The sequence below is a fragment of the Brassica napus genome, chromosome C2 (assembly GCF_020379485.1).
Source record: "Brassica napus cultivar Da-Ae chromosome C2, Da-Ae, whole genome shotgun sequence".
Classification (NCBI taxonomy): Eukaryota; Viridiplantae; Streptophyta; class Magnoliopsida; order Brassicales; family Brassicaceae; genus Brassica; species Brassica napus.
Window position 1 is genome coordinate 14,558,254 of NC_063445.1, and position 14,779 is coordinate 14,573,032.

Consider the following 14,779-nt stretch of genomic DNA (forward strand, 5'->3'; position numbering starts at 1 on the left):
TGAGCAGCCATGTTAAGAGCTTCTACCCAGTAACCCGGAGGCAAGTTGGCTTGAAAGTGAAGAGATCGCACAAAATTTTTTAATGTACGAAGAGTGCGCTCAACCTTGCTATTTTGTTGAGAAGTGTGGGGTCAGGAAAAGAGACGAGTAATTCCATTTGAGAAGAAGAAGTTTAGAAATTGGATATTGTTATACTCACCACCATTGTCACATTTAAGTGATTTGATTTTGCAGCCAAATTGGTGTTGAATATAAGCTGAGAGATGAATGAAAGCTGAGAAAACTTATGGTTTCTTTTTCAGTGGATAAACCCATATGTAATGGATGTAAGTGATCAAGAAAGATGACATAGTAATTTTTGCCACCGATGCTGGGAACCAGAGAGGTCCAGACATCTGAATGAATAATCTTAAAAGGTTCAAAAACATCTGATATAACAAGATCAAAAGGAAGTTTGATGTGTTTCCCAAGTTGACAAGCATTACATAAAAATGATCTGTTTTTGAAAATTGAAGTAAATAAGAAGATAAAAGATATTTCAAGACATTATTGCCGGGGTGGCCAAGACGATGATGCCACACCGTGGAGCTTGCAAAAGAAGAAAGAAAAGATTGCGGAGAAGAAGATGTTGCAGCCGTGACATCAATGGAGTAGAGAGGTCCGCGGCTGTTACATCGGGGCAGTGGTGTTTGAGTCGTCAAGTCCTTAACCAAAAAAACAAAAGGGTCAAATTCAATCGAAACCCAATTGTCTTTAGTAACTGACGAACAGAAATGATATTTTTACGATGGAAGGACATACAAGAATGTTATTAAGATGCAAAGGGCGTTTTGTGTGGGAATGGAATGGAAACCAATGGCAGAAGTAGGAAGAGAGGTACCATTACCAACGAGAATAGAAGGTGTGTTGCTCGAATAAAAATGAGAACATATGGTACCTGGTTGAGACGTGACGTGGGCTGTGGCTCCAGAGTCGAAATACCAGCCGGAGTCTTGAGATTCTTGCAGAGCCATTGTGCCAAAAGCCTGAGCAAGGTTATGTGGAATGGTAGTTGGTACCAGTGTTTGATTGTTTGCACTCTGCTGGAATGGACCAAGTATGCCAGCGCTAGAAGATGGAGTTGCAGTGACTTGATATGCCATTGGACCTGGGCGCCATTATTGATGGCTTTGTTGCCAGTTCTGTTGTTGCCAGTACTGCTGAGGTGGTTGTGATTGACATGCCGAAGGATGTTAAACCCAACCAGATTGGTTGATGTTCCTTGTTACGGCCACATTTCATCCTCCACTGCGGCCTTTGTTTTGATTGTTGCGATAGTTACCATGATAGTTCCCCTGATAGTATTTTTGTTTTTGTTGTTGCTGACCTCCGTGATCGTTGATAGGTTGAGAGGATGGTGCGTTGGCTTGCGTTGTAGCAGCATGAAGGACTTGAGGTGTGGAGCTCTTGGTTTGCTTGCTGATGAGATCTTCCTCCATTATCAGCATGGAACGAGCCACTGAGAATCTTGGGAATGGAGATATGTGTTTTATAACATTTTGAATGTTATCAAACTTCTCTGAGAGACCATTTAAAATGTGCATAACCACATCACGATCAGTAACAGGAGAATCTACACTGGCGAGTAGACTGTGATATTCTTGAGTTTTTGACAATAGTCATGGACATACATGTCACCAATGGTGAGAGTACGAAGCTCGTTCTCAATATGGATCGCTCGTGCTTCTTTGTTGTCACGGAAATGGTTTTCAATTGTAACCCATAGATCACGAGCAGAGCAGCGAGTCTTCAATACCGTATCGAGGAGAGAAGAGGAGATGGTTTCATAGATCCACATGTTCATAAGGCCGTTGCGTTCCTTCCATGGTGTATCTTCGGAGTTTGCAGGGAGGGAAGTCCCGTCGAGATGGCCGGAGACACTAAACGTGAGACAGTGGGTCTCAAACAGTTCACGCCATGCATCATAGTTCATCTTTTGCATGTCGAGGACCACGGGAATGTATGATTTTATGTGTGTAACACCAAATGCTTTTTCAGTTATTTGCGCCATGATCAAAAAAAAGAAATATTTTGTGGGAGTAAGAGGAAGAAGAGATCGTGGTCGAAGGAAGAAGGAGAAGAAGAAGGGCAGCCAGGAGATTAAGGTTTGGCGTATGATACCATATAACTTGGTAAAACCCTTACTTTCATATATTACATTACGTAAAGTATATACACATTGGAGTCATTAGGGTATTTGTACAATATATGGAATATTACATATTTTCTAATCTATCAGAAAGTATCAAGTTGAAAGACAATTTAGCTGATACATTTATAAAAACAAAAACAAAAAATTTAACTGATATTTAACATTTTACCCCAAAAAAAAAAATTAACTGATGCAAATGAACGAATAAAGAGTGCGTCTTCGGGTAGGTACAAAATAAAAATATATAGTAATGGAAGAAAGAAACAAAATGGGGACAGTGTACGGAGACGATTTGATAGCTTTGCCACTTTTATGAGATAATGTCTCATTCGGAAAACTCGCCGTCGACGCATCCTCTTTCTTTTCTATATGCAGAACGGAAATTTGCAGCTATATCTTATATATTAATTGAAAACTAAATCTCGATCCGCGCAACGGCGCGATTTTTTATTTTTATTTATTTTTATAAAAACATTTTGTTTTCAGTTCTAAATTGATATATATTATAATATATATGTGTCTATCAATTTTTAAAACAAAATAAATTTACGATATATTTTTTCTTTTGAATAGATTGTTTCAAACTTTCACATGTATATGTATCTTCTTCTATATATATATTTTTAGATTATTATTTCATTATTAAAATCATAACTATATATATAAAGATTAGTAAAATATTATTTTATTGTCATATTCAAATATATTGTAACATTTCACAAATTTAGAAATTTTTTAAAAAATTAAACTTTTCCCTTCATAGATTTATATTATCGAGTAAATAATTAAACATTTAGTTTTTGTTTAATGTTTAAAATAAATTATATATTTTAAAATTTGTTTTCATTGGTTTATGGTAGTAAAGATTAATCATTGTTAGATAATCTGATTTTTGTTATTTAAAAAAAATCTTTATAATTTTAAAAGTTAACATCGATAAATATTTAAATAATTAACATATGGAAGTATAGTATTACAGCATTAAATTATATCTATTTGATTTATACTATCTATAAATTCAATGGATCATCTATTGTTTAAATTCAATTATTGATAGCTCAATAAAAATTTCTAGTATGCCCAAAATTTAAATGATAAGTTTAGAGATTAAATGTAACATGTATTTCTAGAAATAGGTTCATTAGGTCCATTTTTTTAAAAAAAATCACACATGAACCAAGGTTGTGACTTCTGTTTTAATATATAAGATCTTTTTAAAAAAAAAATGTAATCCCAATTTTGCACTAATTAAATTTTAGATTTGTTAAGGTGTCAATCTATTAATTTTTTTTATTATTGATGTGGCATCATTAAAAAGAGTTTAACCAAACCTTATCCTAATTTATTAATCTCTAGCGAAATACATACGGACCAAATCATTTAAGGAGTTGTATATGATATGGAAATTTATTGATGATGTCGTAGGTAACGTTTTGATCAAAACTGAACACATACAATAAAGCTAAAAAATATACGGCAAATTGCCAAAAATACTTTTTTCAAAGTACCATTTTCATATTTACACTAACGACTTTTACCATCATCTTTAATGAAGATTAAAAGACGTTTATAACCTTTGGATTTACTTTGAAAAAAAAAAAATATGCTTAACTAATCTATAGTTAAAACATCAACTCTAAACCCTAAATCACGAAACATCAACTTTTAACCATAAACCCCGAAACATCAATTCTAAACCCTAAACTTTCAAATCTAAACCCTAAAATGTTTTAGGGTTTTAGGGTTTAGGGTTTAGAGTTTAGAGTTTACTTTTTAGGGTTTAGGGTTTAGTGTTGATAGTTTAGGGTTTAGTGTTGATGGTTTAGGGTTTAGAGTTGAAGTTTAAGGTTTAAGGTTTATGGTTGATGCTTTAGGGTTTAGAGTTGAAGGTTTAGGGTTTAGGGTTTAGGGTTTAGAGTTGAGGTTTCGAGGTTTAGGGTTTAGAGTTGATGTTTCAGGGTTTAGGGTTCGTATTTCAAAAAAAAATAGGGTTTAGGATTGATGGTTTAGGGTTTAGGGTTCGTATTTCAAAAAAAAAAGGTTTACGATTGATGGTTTAGGGTTTAGAGTTGAGTTTTAGGGTTCAGGGTTTTAATCTTGAAATAGTATAATTCAAAAAAAAAATTAAAAAATTATTTTTTATTTTTTTAGATTTTTATTTATTTAAATATTTATTTATTATACATATAAAGAACGATGACATAAGAGTCTTTTGCCACTTATTGAAGAATGTATTTTTGAAAATATCCCTTTAATGATGGTAAAAATGAAAAATGGTAGCATGAAAGTTGTAAATATGTAATTTTTTCAAAATATATTGGCCCTACGATTACAATTCAAAGAATCTTCAGCAGCATAATGCATAGCAAATTGTCTTTGTATTATGAGTAAGGTTCTTTAGCTGTAAAACTTTTTTTTCCAAAATTTGAACCCACACCGTAGAGAAATGAAGAATAAAATACGAAGAGTTTGAAACAAACCATAAAACTACTGTGGCAAATGTTATTTTTTGTTTAATAACACTAGAACCTTTTCCGCGTTACACCTGGGTTTTTGCATAAAATATAAATAAAATATAAATTTGCATATTATTTTATTTGAGTACATATACATGTGGTGTTTTTTAAAGTACATATATATGTATATTTTTTACAGAATTGAAAAATGAAATAATTTATGACTTTGAAGCTATTTAAATTAAACTTTATTGTTTTAATATCTAAAATAAAATAGAATTAACAAAAACTAATTAAGTCTTAGTTATAATCCAATTCCTCATCTTTATCCATTTGAGTTCTTTTTTTTTTTTTGTAAAAGACCTATTTAAGTTCTCGGTATAAGAAATTGTTAGATTTATAATGATTTATATTTTTTTGGTTAGGATCAATACTGAGTTCTATTTTTATTTGTGTTTTTATAAATTGTATTCTCCTTTTCTTTTCATTATATGGTTATTCAAAAATTCATATGAATTTATTTATATATCTATACTATTAAAGCAGGATTTTATTGTCCTTTTTACCTTAGCCTGCTCTTTTCTTTATTAACATTGCATATTTCATTAAGGGTAATCAAGTAATATTGATAATACATCTATATTGGGTCTTTTTTTTTGATCCAGCCCACTGTCCACTTCAGATCTCTATTGGGTCATTTGGGCCGATTAGAGAAATCAGATTCAATTCTCTCATTTTTTTTTCTTTTGGCCATTGAGTCCAAGTTCAAATAATTTTTTTCAACCATTCTTAATTATTTTTTTTTCTTTTCTTAATATAATTTAAGTATTCATAAAAAAATAAATTTTTTCATTGAAAAGTACAAATCTTTATTAAAAGTATATAATTTTTTTATTAAAAATATTAACCACATAATAAAATTAATTTATGAGAGTTATACCAACTTAATTCATTAAAGAAATAAAGTTTAATTTTTTAAATATAAATAGTCATTTAAAATGAAACACGATAAAGAAAGATAAAAAGTTTAAGTCTTTTATAAAATAAAACACAAATATATGAAATATGACATTTACTAAATATATGTCAATTGAAAAAAAAGAGGAAAATAACTTAATTATAATATATTTATTTTTATTTAAAATAGAAGTCATGACACCTTTTATGTGTGATTCTTTTTATTTGGAAAATTCTTAAAATATTTATGAAATTTTACATAACTTAATTATAATATATTTATTTTTATTTAAAATACTAATAAATATCTTAAGAAAATGTCTAACCAAATCTTTCAAATATCTTTTAGAATCTTTTAAAGCTATATTTTCGAAATTATTTAATTAACATTTTAATTATGACAGTATAATTAGAAACTAAATTGTAGTTTAGTTTTGATTGTAAACAAAAATTAAAAATTATATAAAATATTTTAAAAATAATTTAATTATAATAACAATTTTAAATTTATTTAATTTTCAAAATTAATCTTAAGAAATATTAAAAAAGAAATATTAATTTCTATTTTTAATTTAAAAATAAAAATATGTTATCTACGAAATTATGATTTATTTTACATATGATTTTTTTTTAAAAAAAAATTAGACAACTTTTTGTGTTTTTTGACTTCAACATAAATGTTCTTACCATGCAATATAATTAATTTACACCTCTTTTCATAGATGAAACATTTGATATTTATTTATATCGTATATATGAGAATTTATTCTACTGTTATTGACGTCAGTGTATTCCCATGAGCTAAAAAAAACAATTCGGTTCATTATTTATACAGTTATACTAATTTGGTTTAATTATTTACTATATACCAAATTCTCTAATATGTAGGTTCAACCTAATTTAATTTTCCATATATTTCAAATTTAGAAATAACAAAAATCATGTAATTAGTATTGTTACATAATAATGTTTTCAAAATAAATTATGTTACAAATTTTTTAAATTTTTAAATTTTATTAAAAATGTTATACGCCATTAAAATATTATTATAAACTTAGATAATATATCTAACACTAAAATATATTAATTTATTGATATATTTTATTGAATAACTTAAATTATTTTAGTGATAAAAGAATTGGTTTGTTTCATGTGGCAAAACAAATTCCAAATAAAAAAAATCAAGATAATAATATTCTACAACATTTTTTTTTGTTTTTGAAAAAGAGCATTTTTTTGTATGGTTATATTTTGGCTTCAGAACTATTGAATTCAAAGATAAAAAGATTGTTTTATACACTTCTAACTTCTTCCCATTTTAGGATTAAGGTAAGAGTTCCAAACAATACTTAAAACATGAATACATGGTTGTAATAAAGTGATTAAGTTTTAAAAAGGTAATTTGTAAATTCTTCACAGCAAATCAGTTTCCTGAGTCCAAAGCAATTATTTCACTGTACTATTTGATGTGTCTTTTTACTTTGTTTCCTCTTAAATTCCAACAACCACTTCGTTTCTCACATGCATGTTCCTATAGATTTCAATGAGCACCGACGCTGTGATTCTCAAGAATATAGTCTTCAGGAACCATCTAGTTCCACGACTTTCCACAAGTCATAAGCGTATAAAAACAGTAAACCAAAACTAAGAACATAGTCAGGTCTTATTCAATTTCTTTACCATTCTCCTTGCAAGACGAAACTGAATTTTCCAATTCAGTTTCTATTCGTCTATGGCCCTCCATATTTTGTTGATCATACACTATCTCTTGAGCCTCCCTTCTTTTCCTCTCAAGATAACCCAGCCACAAAATGGTGTCTCTCTTCTCTGTTTGCTCTGCAGTTTCTATCCTCGGCCACACAATGTTATCTCTCTGGCTCTCTCTACAGTCCTGCGTATTCGCTTGAACCTCTCTCACCCTCCTGTGGTTGTTAGTGTTCTCACAATTTCTAAAGTATAAGCAAAGACATTTTATATAAGAAAAAAAAGCAAAAGATATTAATTCAAGCACTTAGCATTATAACCGGTAGGAACCAGTAAAACAGAGCTTGCCTAAATCAGTTTATTCAAGTTCACTACACTCTTAAAGAGTAGCAAGGATTCCTTGTATTGCAACACTACATACTTCATAGCTTACTCCCTGTAATATGTCTTCCAAGATATTCAAATAAGTGATCTTATTCCTGGCAAAATAGACAAAATTATAGAGTAGAAATAAGCTCATTAATCAGTTAACTGATAAACGTCTGTCTGAATCGTATATAATAAATAACAAAACATGCATGACCCGAGGTTGATGTTATGTTTACGGAAGTAACGTGCTACTATGTGAACATGCACTTATAAAATAACGTAAGAACATTCTCGATATGCAAAAGTAAACTTAGCACCAAGCCACCAACTTATATGTATCATGTCAACAGTTTATTAAAGCTGGAAATTATCAACTACCTATCGTCAAGCTTTATTGCTGCCATGAGGCGTTGAGTGCTCTGGGTGTCTTGGTTTTACATGGTTTTGATGCCCCTAATCTCTCCAACAATATCTGATGACCAAGATAAACACATACGCTACTTATCTGTGAAATAATTAAATTATTATATGGTGTGTGGCAAGGAATTTGTAGCTATTCAAACCTGGCAAATGACATGAGATTCGTATTTGCAGAACCTGAAGCTCTCCTCCGGGCTTGGCTCAGCTGTGGCTGTGAATTCCACGATAAACTTAAATCGGATTGCTTCTCGCAACATTGAAACCACTTAACCCATACACCAAGCCTTCTTGCAAGATATGTTGGAAGAGTGAAGACAGTTTGAAGGTTGATTGACCTCTAGATGATTGTGGCCAGCGAGTCTGCGACAGGAGTATATTAAACAAATTACAACAAACACCAAATATCAAATCTATTAATCCTCTCTAACAGAAAGTAAGTATTCAAGTTACCTTTGCATCATATTATATCAGCAAACAAAGACAAAATCAATTAACAAAACCAAACCACTTAAACTCTAGATTTCTAAATCAATAAACAAAGCCTAAATCATCTTACATCAGCAGAGGTAAATAAAACCAGTAAAACTAAAAAAAAAAAATATAGACGCAAGATTTCCAAATCAATATACAAAACCAAAATCATCTAAACCTGGATTTCAAGAAATTTGAATATAATGGTTTTATCACCTTTACATCAAGGAGGAGCATATCAACGCTCTTGAGTTCACCACCTTGCCTTTCTGAAATAGGAACATATAAAAAGTATTGAGCTTTACCTTTTGGGTTGGCTATATATATATATATATATATATATATATATATATATATAAGCTAAAATGAAGTGGATAAGCTAAAATGATACCTCTACTGGAGAAGAGTAAATGATGGCCGTGGTGGATAAACTTCATTGCTTTACATTATTGCGACCCGTAACTGTTAGCTTCGTCGTTTTTTATGTAACGCGAATCACAAAAGTGGAGGAAGAGGCGGCCACTGGGAAGTACGACCAAATCGGAGAGCATCAAAATTTGAAAGGAGGACGGCTGATTGGGCAACATCAGCCACATGGGAAAACATTTTCGAATTGAGGGTCCAATTCGAAAAAATGTTTCAACCTAAGGACTGAAGATAAACAGAGCTTTGTTGAGGGTTCCATTTGTTGTGAAGCTTGATTGCAAGGTTTGGGGTGTTAATCGGTTTGATAAGAATGAAGCTTTAATAGTAAAGCAAGGGAGACGGAAAGTTCTTGGAAGTTAATGGTATTAATGAAAACTGAAATTCATTGCTTGGTCTAAGAGGTGTGAGAAAGAGAAGGAGATGAAGAGATACCGGAGGTAGAAAGTTGGGAGGAAGAACATTATCTTACATAGGTATCCGATTGTTTTGTTTTTGTGAGTTTCACATAAAACCATTATTAATGAGTAGGGAGGGCTTCGCAATGAGTTTCAAGTTGAATTATTTGTTTATAAGCAAGTTTCACATAAAACATACGAAGCCCAAACATAAGCAAGTAGATGACATGGCTGATTGCTGTATTTTTACCAGTCGAATTTATCATCTGACGTGGACAGGCTATCTGATACTCTTATTGATTATACATTGTATACTCATATTGTATATTGATATTGATTATACATTGTATACAACCGTCTAAATTCTTTCTAAAACAGAGTAGTAAATGATGAAGATTGTATAATATCCAATCAGTCTAAATCACATACAGTTCATTTTTATTATGGTCATCACATAAGTTAAGCTAACGGGTACGTATTTATTGAATATATCCAAAATTCATTTTATGATTTCATGTGAAATGTATTTTAACACCATATCAGTGGAAAACATAATTAATATACAGTTTATCTATTGTTGATGTTGGTTAAGATGCATTTTAATTTCAACTTAACCGAACCATAATCAATCAGATTATTTCAAAATATTAATGTTAGAATGATAAACAAATCTTCTATATCCGTCTTACACACATATACGAGAAGGAGAATTTAGGTAAATATACATTTTTTTTTTTTTTTTTTTTGCTAATCGAGTATCCTGGCCCCACCGAGGTGGTCCAGACTAGAGACCGAAGTGAGCAAGGACGCTGCCAGGGCGTCACCATGTGGCTCACCGTGTAACGGTCTTCGGTCTCGGGTGCTGCAGCCCACATGTAAATTCCGCAGTGGCCAAGGCTCGAACCCAGGGGCGGGAACTCCAACTGGAGCTCCTATACCACTAGACCAAAGCAACTTGGTTAAATATACATTATGTTTTTAGCTATTAAAAGAAAGAAATAAATCCACAAAGCTTAATCAACTAACTATTATATACATCGAATATATATGCTTGATACACAATTCTGCATGAGGTAAATATGAAAATTTATATTGAATACTAAAAATACTTTGCCACCAAGTAATGAAATGCCCAAAAATTCACGGTAGGTAAGGAAAACGATAATAATTAGCTTGCATAGTAGTTAATGGTAAGGAAAACGATAATATATATGTCAATATACATACAAAGTTTATTTTATTGATATACTCTTAATATTTAAGACTTTAATTTGAATAATTTGATATTTTAAATAAAGACTTTCATTGACATACATTTGTGCAAAAAATTTAGTTATTTAATAATATTATGATATTATTAATCTTTTCCATCTTATGAAATTATAATAATTATAATTTATTTAATAGTTATTTGAATAGTTAAATAAAATAGAAACATCATATTTAAAAAATTAGAGTACTGTTTAATAAATTCAAATTTTAGTCATATAAAATTAAATTGAAAAAAATGTTATAAGAGATGAATATAGTTTAAGTTTTTGGTACAAAATCAAATAAACCAAAAACCGAAAATATGATTTAATATGGTATCTAGTTTTTATAAACGAAAATACCAAAAAAACTGAACTGAAACCATATTGAAATCCGTATTGAACAACCCTACTCTTGATATATAACTTTTACACCCGTCTCTTTTCATGCAAAGCGTGGATCTCAACCTAGTTATCAAATATAAAAGAATTCAAATGAACATAGTAAGACCCGTCTATTGGCAATGTGCTAAAGGTGTATTTGCTCTGGGTCCAAAACATTTTTCCTAAAATTTATTTTAGTGTTGAAGGTCTCTTTTAGAAAAAAAAAAAATTAAGGTCTTTTTTTCACCAAATCTTTTTAGTTTTTTGCTGTAAAAATAGACTTTGCACAGAGTCCACACATAGTAAATCCCCTAGACTATATTTGCGAAGTGATTTTGCCACATGTCATTTGTACAATCAATTTCACAAAACAAATATGACATGACTACTGAAATTGATGACATGTCTTATAGTTTAATATGACATGGACAATTGCATTTAATGTTAATTTATATTTTTGGTAAACTTTTTAAAATATGGTAATAACTCATATATTACATTTAATTTCAATTTATATTTTTAGAATTTTTTTTAGAATATGGAAATAACTCATAAATTATCATTAAAATAAATATATTCAAATATGGCATTATAAATTTCGAAATATAATTTAATTATATATTTTTAAATTATACAATTTGATTACTAAAATTTTCAAAAATGTATACAATTTTTTTAGAAAATTATAAAATTTAATCGTAAAATTTATTTTTTTCTTATATATCTACAAATTTTGTAAATATTGTTTAATTTTAATTTTTGGTAATTATGCAACTTTTACAAATTTATTTAATATATTTAATTAAAATAAATAGATAGAAAAATCTATCTAAGATTATAATTTCAAATATATACATGCATATTCTTAAATATAATTTTTATGTTTAATTAAATCAAATTTATATTAAATTATTGATACGAAAAAAAAAATTTACAATATTAATAAAATTTTATTTTAAAATATAATTTATATTTATCTGTTAAAAAATATTTTAAATTTTTTTACGCCAGAAAGACACCTAGTATTTTTTTTAAAACACTAAATATTTTATTAACAAACCATAGAACACAAGGGCTGATACAAACCATATAACACAAAGACTGATATAAAGCCGACAAAAAAAAATATAAAGCCGACAAAAAAAAGATATAATGCCGACAAGTTAACCAAACCCCATAAACAAAACTAGAGGATGAAGAACAATCCTTTGAGAAAAAAGGCCGGCTGAAAGAAGATAATTCCCCGGAAACAAAACAGAACAAACATAATGATTAACATTCATACACCTCAAATAAAAAAAATGGATAAAAACAGCAAAACACCCAAAAAGATGAAGAAAGGCTGAAATCTTGAAGATAAGAGATAAGCGTAGCAACCATAACTGAATTATCGAGGCAAAATTTGAAACACGGGTCTCATTATACTGCTCGTTGAACAAAAAAAAAGGTCTCATTATACTGCTCCAGAGATTAACAAGAGCCACAAGACAAACCACTTAAAACAAATCCGGGTAGACAAGGTGAGACAGTTAATTTTAATGCAATGCAATATGTTATGTTGATTTTGGCTTCACAGGCACATCAACTATGTTATGTTACATATCCACGGACCAGACAGAAAAAGAACAATACTGGAAAGCATCAATTGTGATACAACCAAGGGAAAAAGTATTAGTCAACAAAAAATTGGATATTGGTTCAATACAATACAAGAGATTGATATGCGCACCTGCACGCACGGTTATTAGTTATTACATTTTTATTGATATTTGTATTTTTTAATTAGTATTATATATTTTAGATGAATCGTAATATAACTAATTGTATTCAAAAAACCAGGACCGAATCGGCTAATATGGTTATTTTTAGTACAAATATCCTAACCTGTTTTAGATACATCTGTTATTTATATATTTTTAGGTTCATATACATCAGAACCAAACTCATCTAGATCTAGAATGACCTAACTCAAAACACCCACACATAAATTTATAATATTTAAGCGGGACTAACTTAAAAAAAAATGATACCCAAAAATAATAATTTGTGCCTAAATAGATAGCCAATGTTCATGTCTAACTGATTTTATAAACTAATAAAAATGATTTTTTCTATGTGTTTGGCTAAATTAAGTGTTCAAAAAGGCTAAATTAAGTGAAATAGAAAGTGGTTTTTCTTCAGTAAAATAATTATATGGAGTGAAAAATTAAGTGACAATAAATGTAATACATTTTTTATTATTTTGATGCCAATTATTATTTTATTCACAAAAACGTGTCTTTGAATTATGTTTTTTGCTACGTAATTTTCCACCGATTGAAACTAAAATTATAAAAAAAAAGTTTTAATAAAACAAACTAAATTGAATGTTTAACCATATGCAAAACTCAGTTATTTTACATTTTTGATTTTATAATTGGTACCAAGTTAATGTTGAGTAACTAATAAATAAAAATTTGCACTAATATTATTAGGGAGAATTGCCAAGTGTGACTCAAAACTTGGAGTCAAACCCAAAACAATACCCCAATTTGGGTCAAAAGCAAAAGTAACCTAAAAGGCTATTGAAATTACAACTATCCCCTTGTGACCAAACAAAAAAACGGATTTTTTTTTACGTTTCTACCCCTCGCAAGTCGTCTGTTTAGACGACTTGAAAATAAGTCGTCCAGACGACTTAACTGAAAGTCGTCTGTTTAGACGACTTGACAATAAGTCGTCCAGACGACTTAACTGAAAGTCGTCTGGACAGTTAGTCTTAAACATAATTTAAAAATTTTGTAAAAAATATTTTGATAAGTGAAAAATGGGAATTATGTAATTAACATATGTCTTAGGAGGTATAAATTAAGATATAACAAATTTCAATTGTTTTCAGCATAGATGAGTGAAAGTAGTGAGTCATGATATTCTTTAGTTTATGTTTCATCAACATATGTTGTAGTATTGTATGTGTTCTTAGGGTTAGATTTTGGAAAGCATTAAAACCGTTTTTGAAAATTTTTAAAATTACTTATGCGTGTTCATTTCTGTGTATAGTAAACACTATTTAAGTATAATTTGATTTTATAACGTGGTTAGTTAGTTAATCTAGTCATTTTAGTTTAGGGGTTCATTTTAGGGTCTAGGACGACTTAATATTTTGTCGTCTGAAAACAGACGACTAAATATTAAGTCGTCTGTTGTACATTATCAGCCATAATAAGTCGTCTTAACCGGACCAAACCTTAAAGTTTACCAATGTACTTTTAAAGCTAACCGGATTATTTACCCAATATATAAGGTGATTTTTTTTTTGTTTCATTTTCCGCGAAATTCAGAAACCCTAACAGTTCTCTAGTGACAAAGGCGATTTCGAATTCCCACGATTTCCGAACAAACCATCGTTCTCAACGTCGGCTATCTATCTCACTTCATTCTCACCGTTGTCGCCGCAGCTTCTTCTAACCCTAGCGCCGCCGATTCCTCTAAACCCTAGCGCCGCCGATTCCTCTAAACCCTAGCGCCGCCGCTTCCACTATTTCCGAACAAACCGTCGCCCTCGCCACCGTGGTCACCAACGTTCTCACCGCCGCTTCCTCTAAACACTAGCGCCGCCGCTTCTTCTAAACCCTAGCGCCGCCGCTTCTTCTCTGTAAACCTTAGCGCCGTTTCTCTGTAAACCCTAACGCCGCTAAGTCATCAATCTCGAGGAAAAGATGAACATAAAACGTTGTCTCTATCAATTTACTCATTCTCACCGTTTCACGTTTATTT

The 14,779-nt window shown here is 30.2% G+C and overlaps 1 long non-coding RNA gene and 1 pseudogene across 2 annotated transcripts; both read right to left on the reverse strand.

The window, feature by feature from the left end:
* Positions 1–1,167: 1,167 nt before the first annotated feature.
* LOC106408185 lies at positions 1,168–2,628 on the reverse strand (annotated as a pseudogene).
* A 4,225-nt stretch (positions 2,629–6,853) lies between these two features.
* Positions 6,854–9,563, reverse strand: LOC106407025. 2 transcript variants are annotated; one of them, XR_007319735.1, is made up of 6 exons: positions 8,960–9,563; positions 8,785–8,837; positions 8,241–8,457; positions 8,056–8,149; positions 7,285–7,787; positions 6,854–7,135 (listed from the first exon to the last, which is right to left on the reverse strand). It is a non-coding gene; the product is annotated as an uncharacterized LOC106407025 (long non-coding RNA). The 2 variants fall into 2 exon arrangements; XR_007319734.1 differs by having other exon boundaries at positions 7,034–7,787.
* Between the last annotated feature and the right edge of the window lie 5,216 nt (positions 9,564–14,779).